Source organism: Phycodurus eques, chromosome 14 (assembly GCF_024500275.1).
Source record: "Phycodurus eques isolate BA_2022a chromosome 14, UOR_Pequ_1.1, whole genome shotgun sequence".
In the NCBI taxonomy this organism is placed as follows: domain Eukaryota; kingdom Metazoa; phylum Chordata; class Actinopteri; order Syngnathiformes; family Syngnathidae; genus Phycodurus; species Phycodurus eques.
Genome location: NC_084538.1, coordinates 10833912 through 10846091, shown reverse-complemented (window position 1 = coordinate 10846091; position 12180 = coordinate 10833912).

The following is a 12180-nucleotide window of genomic DNA, read 5'->3' as shown; positions in this document are numbered from 1 at the left end:
AATCATCTCCTGTCTGTACAGTGGGCTGCTCTGTCTTGCCTCAAGGGAGATAGAAAACATACCCTGCTTGGTCCCCCACTCCATGAGAGAGGCATAGATGGGTTATACTAGCCTCTGGTATAATGCAACTCTCTGCGGAGTCCATATTGATTACACCTGCCACTGGCGGCTAGCTGCAGCCATGTGCTTTGACAGCTGGCAGTGCGGGGAGAGATGGATAACTGTCCCAAGTAGCTACATCATCACTTGGAGAGTTGGAAGGGCAGCTAATTTTTTTGCATTTGTCACAGAAACGTTGTACTTCTGTAACTAAAATCTATAATTGTGAAACTCGTGTGTTTGAAGGGTTTATATAACATTCAAAGTACAGCCACTGGCCACAACATTAGGTAGTTAGACAATCTAATGAGATCACAGCAATACATGCGCTACATTAGACATTTTGACTTTACAAAGCTCAATTTTGATCTTGGTCAAACGGTAAGAAAAATAAACACTCAAGATAAATAGACACCTCCTTTTTCCTGTCATAAAAAAATTTAGTAACTTTAAATTAACTCAGTTCATCGATTGTTCATGTATATGCAAAGCATTAACTGCTGAGTCAATTTGAACTGTGTTGCTATAAGCACATAAACACTCTCTCAAGTGAATTCAATTGTGGAGACTTACCTCATGTTATTCCTACGTTATGTGGAGATGGTCTCCTCCAACAATTAATGTTCCAGTAGACAAAGTCATCTTAGGAGCGACGCCTCGTTCCTTTCCGTTTCTCTGCATTTCTCCCAAACAATAGTCCTTTTTATTTTTATTGAAACGTAGGTTTTAATTGCTATAATGTATGTTATTATATGTAGGTAATATTGTTAATTATTATTCCAAAAATGTGTTTGTTCAATTTAAAGGCCTTGTGCCTAATGGATGCCTCCCCTGCATATGGGAAAATAAATGCCCCCGGTCACAATTTGCAGAGGTTGGGTTACTATAGTAATGATATACTTGGAGAATAAAAGTTTTTCATTTCAATTCATTTAAATTTTCATTTATTATTATATTTTTCTTGATTGGGAGAAGCCGTATGATTCCACTGCCTCATAGTGGAGCGTGTGCTGTCATTTTGACTTGTGTACCCGAAATACAAGGCTACATTTTCTTTCTGAATAGAGATAAACTGTGGTTGCACTGATCTAAAGACATAAATGTCTTCTGTTTTAGAGGAAGCGTTAGAAGGGTAAGGAAGTGTGGTACCAGTCCCTGTTTAACATCAAGTTCCTTTTGAGAAGAGTTGAGTTTATGGTGTTGATTATGGAGATGAGGAAGCTTTAAAACTCAATATTTTTCCATGAACAAGAGAGAGAGAGAACACTGTGAATTGTGTGAGTGTAACTGCACTCTCACACAGGAGAACCATAGAGCGAGCAAGCTAAATGGGTGTAAAGGGATCGGGGAAGGCTTAGTCAGGATAAGAAACAGAGCTAATGTGTATGTACGTGTATGTTTGTGTTAGTACCCCACTCTCTCTCATCTCTCACACTTTGTTGTTTGTTGTGTCCTGCTGAAGTTGAGTAAAGATTTACTCGGCTTAATGATTCATCCTCCTTAGTATTTTCACTAATTCTGTCAGGCTATAATTTCTTCCATGGCTATAAGAGCATCTTCTTCTCCACAACACGTCTTTGGAAGTGTTCATCAAATAATCATCACAAAAATGATCGTATCAATTTACACTTTTATTTTTATTCAACTGTTGTACAGAATTTATTGGGTATGCTGGTCAACCACTGATTTGATTGTTTTTATTAGTATTATTTTTAAAGCGGCACGGTGGTCGACTGGTTAGAGCGTCAGCCTCACAGTTCTGAGGACCCGGGTTCAATCCCCGGTCCCGCCTGTGTGGAGTTTGCATGTTCTCCCCGTGCCTGCGTGGGTTTTCTCCGGTCACTCCGGTTTCCTCCCACATCCCAAAAACATGCATTAATTGGAGACTTTAAATTGCCCGTAAGTGTGAATGTTTGTTTGTATGTGCCCTGCAATTGGCTGGCAACCAGTTCAGGGTGTACCCCGCCTCCTGCCCGATGACAGCTGGGATAGGCTCGAGCACGCCCGCGACCCTAGTGAGGAGAAGTGGCTCAGAAAATGGATGGATGGATGGGTGGATTATTTTTAAATCCCATCGTAAATAGAGAGATAGAAATAATCAGTTCCAGAGTTACAATGAGCAAACCTTTTCGAAACAGATAGTTACAATACAAGTGTAAAACAAGTTAAGCATTGTTTAGCTAACTTTTAACTTTTATGACAAATGAGTATGGGGTAATAAGCCTTAATGTGTATAACAGTAACACAGGTTTAAAAGTTAACCAAAATGTCACTCCGCCAAGCACATCTCCAATGGCACACCCTCGTTTCACTGACACGCCCAACTTGGTGCAGCCAAATTGGCAATCATGCGCAGAGAGTCTTGCGCGTGCATGAGAATCAAAATCTGACGTTTTTTACGCTGAAGCCTAGCTGTCACATCTATAAATAGATCCCCATTTGTTAACTTTGATAATAAGTGATGTTGCATGTGTTAATGCTGGGGTCTTACTGTGTATATAATTTCAACTGTATTTTCTCCTTCTCTTAACACCAACAAACACACACACAGCAAATCAAAAACAAAACACATACTCTGATGCTGGCCGACCAGAGCTCACGTCAGGTACGCTGAGATTTTGTGCGATACCATGCATGATAAACATTTGAATTTTGAAATTGTTGGTTCCACTGTACATGTACAGTAAATATTGTCTCAGTTGTTCTGTTTTCTCCCAGGCCCTAGTTCTGCAGTCTGGACCACGAAAACTCTGATAAGATGACAGATGGAATCAAAGGCCAAGGAGAAAAGGAGTTGGTATGGTTTGCCTGTGACTTCTCAGCCGATGAGATAGGAAACACACTGAACCATTAATGGACGTGAAACAAAAATAAACCATTTTCAAGTATGAGATAAGAGATGCACAAGCTGAGCTGCTTGCAGAACGTTGCCTTTGATTTATTCCTCTTGGGGGAAGAAAGATGGTATTATTGTGTTTGGAAGGGCTGGGGGTGTGTGGAAGAAAACATTGCACACAAGGAACAATCCAAGTTCACTACAGGAAGTCAATTTATTTGAGAGGGCAGCCCGAATAAAAATAGGGAGCTCACCCCCTCCCTCCCAACAACAGCGTCGGAATAATTTCCCGGATTTTTGTGAGAAGGCAAGACGACTCCAGAGAAAAGAAAGTTTGTTCTTTGCCTTGTTTCCATATGTGTGTTATGGAAATATTAGCCTGGTATTGTTGTCATGTTATTTTGTTTCTGGCACATTTCCGTGTGTCTACAGCTGTCAAAACACAACAGAACCTCAATCATTTTTCCGCCCAGATATGTCGACTTAGCACTCCAGTCAGGCCAACTGCCAGCTGCCGTCTTTTGTTTGACAGGATGTGATGATTTATCACAAGTCCTGCGCAGTAAATAGACAATAACTGTTCGGTGTCACACTCGGCTGGGTTCTAAGTGGGTTTCGGGGAGACTGTGAGGGAGTACTCTGCGGGCCTCACGGGGGCCGATGTGCCGTCTTTAATGAGATCTCGCAGCAGTGTTTAAATATTTAACCGTTCCTGGTGAATCCTTCCTAACAGCCGCCAGGCAAAACTGGTGAGGGGCCTGCAAACATCAGAAAATAAGCACATCCTGAATATGTAATTCAAAGGATTGCACTCAAGGTTGGACTATAAAAGTCGAACGACAGGGAAGTGGTGCCAATTTGGAGTAGGAAAATAATTTTCAGGGTGGAAAAGTCTATTAAGTCATCACCATGTAAAACTTCTTCATCTTCTCATCAGATTTTGAGCGTCTTCAACTCAGTGGGCATCTAATACTTTTAATAAAATAATATATGACACAGTGACCCCACACAATTCAAGGAGGATAGAGACCAAGAATAGATAAAACCTGCAAATAACTGAAAACCCCTTTGCCTGTAAAATGAGTTTTATAAGTGCCTATAAATGCCACAAAATGCACTAAAAATGGTGAGGATCATAAAAGAACACACACTCGTATTCCTTTTGGATTGATTTATTAAATGTGGTCTTTAACAACACAGACGAAGAATAATCAGCACAACATCAACACTTTGCACTTATCGTTTTCACACACAGTCATTACGTGAACGATTGTATACATTAGTTAGTTACAGTATATTATGTAACAATCAAACCACCTTCACTTGAGGCTCATCAATAGTATTAAAGGAGCTAGCATACAAGATAAAAAACACACTAGCACAAACTGACGTGATATCACAGATGGCCAAACAATTATTAGTACACTAGTACATCCATCCATCCATTTTCTATACCACTCAGAAGAGGGTGAGCTTACTTTGGGGGGAGAGTGGGGTGCACCTTGGACTGGTTGGCAGCCAATCGGAGGGCAGATTCAGACAAACAAACTAACATGCATGTTTTTGAAATGTGGGAGTAAGATGAAATACCATGTGAAAACCCACTCATGTGTAGACTATGCAAACTCCACACACAAAGGCTGGAGCCAAGATTAGAACCTCAAAACTCTGAGACAGACGTGCTAACCATTAGTCCACAGTGCTGGGCCATGGAACAGAACACTGTATTTGTATTCCCATTATTTCCCATTGGGACACTGTTTCAGAATCCAAGAAGTTTAGACATTCCACACCTATTGGCATAGATATTGTTTGGCCCTTGCACTTTCAGACATAGTGAAAGGGTGAGCATGCTGCTAAAACACATTGTATTATATAGGTTTCATTTGCCAACTTTGATTTTCTTTCTCTTGCCTCATTCCTCGCTGTGCTTTGTTTTTTAAAAAACATTTCCCCATCAATCAGTGCAGGCTCAGCCAGCAGCCGCCATTCACAGGGAGTGGCAGTGGGGTGTCTGCCACCCCCTGCTGTGTTCAGAGAAGAAGTGGTAGCTTGAGTATGCCTTGTAGCGTGCTAATGTGTGCAGTCTTTGGGGGGTGGAGGGGAAGGAAGGTGTGATGGAAGGGGTGAGCGACAGACCAGTGAAGTGGTTGGAATCAGACTAACCAAAAAATGGAAGCAGGGATTAGTGTATAACTGTGATCATGTGCTTTAGTTCATTATTCAAGCATACATTATTTCTGTAATTATTACACTGAATAGGTTATATTTTTACAAAGTTGTCCCTGATTAAATTATTCATTCATTCATTTTCCATACCACGTATCCTCACGAGGGTCGCGTGCGTGCTTTGAGCCTATCCCAGCTGACTCTGGGTGAGAGGTGGTACACCCTGAACTGGTCTCCAGTCAATTGCAGGGCACATATAAACAAACAACCATTCGCAACTATGGACAATTTAGAGTCCTCACTTAACCTACCATGCATGTTTTTGGGATGTGGGAGGAAACCGGAGTACGTGGGGGAAAACCCACGCAGGCACAGAAAGAAGACATGCAAACTCCACACAGGCGAGGCTGGATTTGAACCGGATCCTCAGAACTGTAAGGCAGATGTGCTAACCAGTCGTGCACCACGCTTGATTAAATTTGTTTTTAAATTAATTTAACTAAGTTCATTTATTAATTAATTGTTTATATTCAATCAATTCTTGTTTGTAAAAATGTTATACAAGGGATCAGTATCTATGAAGTTCAGTGGTTACAGGGTAATGGAGAAATGAGATCAGATTCAGCAGATGAGGCTGTTTTTCTTTATTTATGATATTAATCTTTATATTTAATCAGAGTCTAGATTAAAATGCGGATCCTAATTAGGCTTTTTCAGCCTTTGCAGACTTTCTAGTCATTAAAGTGACAATCATTCCTTAGTTTTAGTTATGTATCCCAAATGTTATGCCTGTTGAATAGGCTATTAAATGCTAAATACAAAATGCCCTTTTAAATATATTTAGAAGAATGTTTTTCTTTGAGATTACTCTTTTTGTGTATTATGCATTAACATACATCCCTGTTGAGGGTATTTTAGACGCTCCTTCTGGTGAATATTTTGCAAATCTGCTTGGGAAACGCTACAGATGCTGTATTTGGGGATTGTTGTTGCGTCTGTGCCAGCTGGAATAATCTGGAGGAAGTTAAGCCCACAGACTGCAGTGTGGGCAGCTCTTGCCCTTCTTTTAACACCCACTCCCTTCCTCTTCTTCACCATCCCATCCTAATTTAATTCCAGTTTGTTTTTTTTCCCATTCATGCAGCAGGAGAATCACAATGAAAGTTATCTCGAGGCACATTTTATATGAGCAGGTTTAGCATGGGCATGGATCCAACATTTCCCCACATGAGCAAGCATTTCAGTTGATGTTCAAGAAAAAGCTCTCTTCTACAAGAATATATCTTTTAAGAGACTCCAAAATTAGTGTGAGGCTGTCTGCCTTGAGCCTTTGGATTGAGTGAGGATAGATACGGCATGGCAATAGGAGTATCGATTGTGACAAGAGTCAAGGGGCATGTTGCAACACCCACACAATGCCTTTATATTCCCGTAATTATTACTGTAAAACACACCAATGCCTTTTTAGCTTATTTCCTGCTAGAAAGAGTAGAAATTGAATAGAGCAGATGCATGGAATCTGGTATATGTCTTCAGACTAACACGCCAGCTGCAGTCACACATTAAACAAGAGGAATCGTATCTTGTGATCACAAACTTTTTTTCACAGTTACTTGGAACAACGTGCAACAATAACCTTGGTTAATTGGCCACATGCTGCTTCACCAAATCTAAAGACGAATACAATATTATCACAGGAACCTGCCTGATCTTTTAAATTTGCATTAAAAGTGGACCACACTGAGAGCAAAAGGTTAGGGCCTATGTGTGGTATCAGGTGAAACGTAAGACAGCCTAAGTTATGAAGTTGAAGAAAATAGTTTAATGTATGCGCTTTAATTTAAAGTGGTGGTATTGATGATGCCGTTTTCTGTTCTTCAAGTGCGCATTTTACATTTAATACAGGGCAGAGCTTGAATTGCAGGATTAATGTGTATGAAGTAAATGGTCTTATCATTCCTATAGTACTACTAGTAGTAGTATTGCTATAACAATTTCCTTAGTCTAACTTTTGTGCTACTTCTCTCTCTTGACAGCTTCATCGGCCCCTAATTTGTTTTCAAAAAGTTTTGTTTTCTAGCAGGCATGGCTGGCAGATTAGTTTTTTTTTCAGCGACCTTTGGGACACAAATGACACAATGAATTCTGCGTAGCTACAAGTGGCACATGTGTAGCGGTTATTGTGTTTTTGTAAAGTCATTTGAATTGTGAAGTTTTATAAGGAATCACAACTGATCTGTGTAGTAACGAAGGGCTAAATTTGAATTAAAAAAAGCAAATCAGGAAGTAAGAAAGGGTACTGTAGTTTTCTTGGAATGTAGCTTAGGCCAACCAAAGCGAGTGCCAAATCAGATGTGCGGAACATGTCTCCTCATGTCTTCCTCTTTAAATCCCTCCCAGAATGACACAATGCTTGGGATGATCTCTCATGCCTGTTGTACACACATACCATTTTCAACGTAAATGATTTTTAAAATGTGAAAACGTCTTGTCATTTTTCTTGTGCTGTATTACTTTAAATTGCCCGTAGGTGTGAATGTGAGTGCGAATGGTTGTTTGTTTATAGGTGCCCTGCGATTGGCTGGCAACCGGTTCAGGGTGTACCCCGCCTCCTACCCGATGACAGCTGGGATAGGCTCCAGCGCTCCCGCGACCCTTGTGAGGAGAAGCGGCTCAGATAATGGATGGATGGATGTATTACTTGCGAGATACGTTATACAAACACTCAACACAACCAGTTGCGCTTCTATTATTATACATTATTCACAACAACACAATCTTCAGGTCACTTCCTAATTGGCTATCGTTCCATGAGGCTTTGCCTTGTAAAAATAGTGAACAGGCCCCAACCGTTTTCCGAGCAGATTGGGGAGGAAAATTCCCTCTTAACATAACCCATATACCACAGGATAATCGCTCAGCTTAATCTTTGAGCCGTCCAAAAATCATGCCTTTGATAACTTTGATCAGAGTAAGGGGTGCTCCACTTGATCAAGATTATTGATATGAGCGTTGCGTTTTTAATGTGCACTGTGCATGACTACACTTTTTGACAAGGGTGGGTTGTATATAGACATTGCTTTGGGCTGTGGGATGCTGTTGCTGCCAAATCATATGCATGACTCCTCTTGCCATCCCACTTCATGTGGCAGCCAAGTGAGGCCCGCTCGGGTTCTTTGCCAGGGAACCAGATGACTATTCAAACCCAAATGCACACACATACAGTATATTGAACACCTTGTGCATGCCCAAGCTACACCAACCCTCATGCCTCCCCTTGTTATTCCCCTGCACCCCTTCAGTCTCCATACCCCACTCATTATTAATGATCTGAGGGACAGCTTTCATTTGATCTATTACTTAGGACGGGACGGCGGCTGCTGTGGCCACATCCCTGCTGGATCTTTAATTATTTCATGGAGGGCTTTCCTCCTCGCTGTCGTGCCTCCTCTGTTGCGCAGATGAAATATTGAAGTTGAGGAGTGTAGTGCAAAGTGGCTCTGCACAGGGTGAGGTGTGTGTATGTACTGTATGTGTGTTAGTCTGCCAGGCTGTGTGTGTATGCTGAGCCCACGACAGATTCTGCCGTTTTGGACATAAACGTGGCCTTGATTTTTGTCGTAGTGGGTTCACAGATCGGAAGCAGATTGCTTTAACATACTGTATAGCCGTGCCGTTTGTGTGCATGCATACTAAGTTGTTTTTGCAAGAGTAAATAAATGAAAAAGGAAAACCCACTATTTACAAAAGTATAATTATTTGAGTGCACATGTAAAGTATAGTGATTATATTGTATTAAAACTATAATTTTATAGTTGTATGACGGTAATGGGGTGATATCACTGCTCACTTTTTGTTGCCAAGAATAACAAAGCAGAGCAATATCTGACATGGAAATATTGCTGCCACCACACACACACACACACACGTTTACATTCGGCCATGATGTATGGTATACAGCCTAGTACCTAATTGCTTTGCTCTCCAACTTCATAAATTTAACCTCTCTTGAGAAAGAGGCTACTGTGTTAGCAGCTATCAAAAATTCTTCATCTCATACAGCACATCCACTGTGTTGCCAGGTGGCTGGTTACTAATGAATTCAATAAACTCCACTGTGATACTTACCACCTGCAGGGATGGATACTCAATAAACACCTTATTTTACTTTCCGGGATTTCATGTGATGGTTACGTTTTTGCATGCACAGCAGCATAATTGGTAGAAGGAGTAATCCATGCGCTTATGTGGGGGAGCAGCACAATGACATTGATATACAGTGCTCCATTCATTGCCATATGAATAGGGTCTGTGGTGGTTGGGGTGCTGCTGATGCATCACGGCGAAAGAGATGGGTCACTTTGTCTTTTAGAGCCCCTGGCTTTGCCAAGCTCATAATTACTAAAACCCCCAATTAATCTTCCCATCACATAGGCCAAATATACACTTCCTCCCTGAATAAATGACTTACAGTATGCGCCCTCGCTAAATGGTCATGCTTGTGCAGTCGGTGTATATTCATATTGTTCATGTGTGCCCACCTGCACCCATGAGAACATCAAATACAAACATTATACTCTCACTGGCCATGATATTAGATGTTACTGAGAAGAATACAAGACGTACATCCCCAATTCCAATGAAGTTGGGATTTTGTGTTAAACATAAATAAAAACAGAATACAATGTTTTGCAACTCATGTTCAACCTATGTTTAATTGAATACACTACAAAGACAAGATATTTAATGTTCAAACTGATAAAATTTGTTTTTAGCAAATAATCATTAACTTAGAATTTAATGGCTGCAACACATTCCACAAAGGCTGGGACAGGGTCATGTTTACCACTGTGTTACATCACCTTTTCTTTTAACAACATTCAATAAACATTTGAGAACTGAGGACACTAATTGTTGAAGCTTTTTCGGTGGAATTCTTTCCCATTCGTGCTTGATGTACAGCTTCAGCTGTTCAACAGTCCGGGGTCTCCGTTGTCGTATTTTATGCTTCATAATGCGCCACACATTTTCAATGGGAGACAGGTCTGGACTGCAGGGAAGCCAGTCTAGTACCCACACTCTTTTACTACGAAGCCACGCTGTTGTAACACGTGCAGAATGTGGTTTGGCATTGTCTTGCTGAAATAAGCAGGGGCGTCCATGAAAAAGACGTTACTTGGATGGCAGCATGTTTCTCCAAAACCTGTATGTACCTTTCAGCATTAATGGTGCCTTCACAGATCTGTAAGGTACCCGTGCCATTGGCACTAACACAGCCCCATACCATCACAGATGCTGGCTTTTGAACTTTGCATCCATAACAGTCCGGATGGTTCTTTTCCTCTTTGGCCCGGAGGAAACGACGCCCACAATTTCCAAAAACAATTTGAAATGTGGACTCGTCGGACCACAGCACACTTTTCCACTTTGCATCAGTCCATCTTAGATGAGCTCAGGCCCAGAGAAACCGGCGGCGTTTCTGGGTGATGTTTGATAAATGGCTTTTGCTTTGCATAGTAGAGTTTCAAGTTGTACTTAGCGCCGAGCTATATGTACTGACATTGGTTTTCTTTAGTGTTCCTGAGCCCATGTGGCTATATCCTTTACACATGATGTCGGGTTTTGATGCAGTGCCGCCTGAGGAATCGAAGGTCACGAGCATTCAATGTTGGTTTTCGGCCTTGCCGCTTGCATGCAGTGATTTCTCCAGATTCTCTGAACCTTTTGATGATATTATGGACCGTAGTTGATGAAATCCTTAAATTCCTTGCAATTGTACGTTGAGGAACATTGTCCTTAACCTGTTCGACTATTTTCTCACGCACTTGTTCACAAAGAGGTGAACCTCGCCCCATCTTTGCTTGTGAATGACTGAGCAATTCAGGGAAGATGCTTTTATACCCAATCATGGCACCCACCTGTTCCCAATTAGCCTGTTCACCTGTGGGATGTTCCAAACAGGTGTTTGATGCGCATTCCGCAACTTTCTCAGTCTTTTTTGCCACCTGTCCCATCTTTTTTGGAATGTGTTGCAGCTATAAAAAATTCTAAGTTAATGATTACTTTAAAAACAATAAATTTTATCAGTTTGAACATTAAATATCTTGTCTTTGTAGCGTATTCAATTAAATATAGGTTGACCATGATTTGCCAATCATTGTATTCTGTTTTTATTTATGTTTAACACAATGTCTCAACTTCATCGGAATTGGGGTTGTATTACAAAGTTAAAGACAATCATACTTAGTCAAAGCCGTACTAATATGGACATATAGTGAACCCCCACTATATGTGGGACTGAGTCCTGCCACGAATAGTGTAAATCCGCAAATTATTGACAACATGAAGGCAGCAAAGCACTTAAATGGAGAGGACCATAAAGCACTCCATGCAACTATCATGAACCCATGTTATACATAAATGACTGTATTCACTAGTTAAATTATTCTAAACTAACAAAACACGTTCACTTGACACTCATCAATAATACTAGTTATATACTAGCCAAAATAACATGCCAACACAAATTGACATCACACAACAAATATGCGAAAAAATATGTACACTATTACTTTACATAACCGGGTTTAAGTCATTAAACTCACATTTTGGCAACTATACACAATAAACAATCTTAGGGAATACAGGCAAATGTAACAACAAAGTAGAAGCTTTTTTTAAAAGCTGAATCAGAAGAGATGCCAAAACATATGTAACTTTATTGACGGTGCATGAGGTGCATTCGAGGACCAGGATGCCAACAGAAGAGGCCATTTCGAATGTAAACGAAAAAATACTGTGAAATAATTAAACCCAACAACATCAACATTCCACCATATAGTGCCAAAATGATTTCATTGCTTTGGGCTGAGCACAAAACCAGTGCCTTGACAGAACATTCCCCAGAAAATTACAAATAGGTAATATTAGATAGATAGGTGATACAATTATTATTTTTTTTGCGCACGCAAACTAATGTGGGTAGAGCATGGCATCAAAGTTTTGATGATTTTGAGTTTTGCCATGAAAAAGGCGAGGGGCCCTTTCATCGCTGCTTGCATGCTTTGTATTGGTGT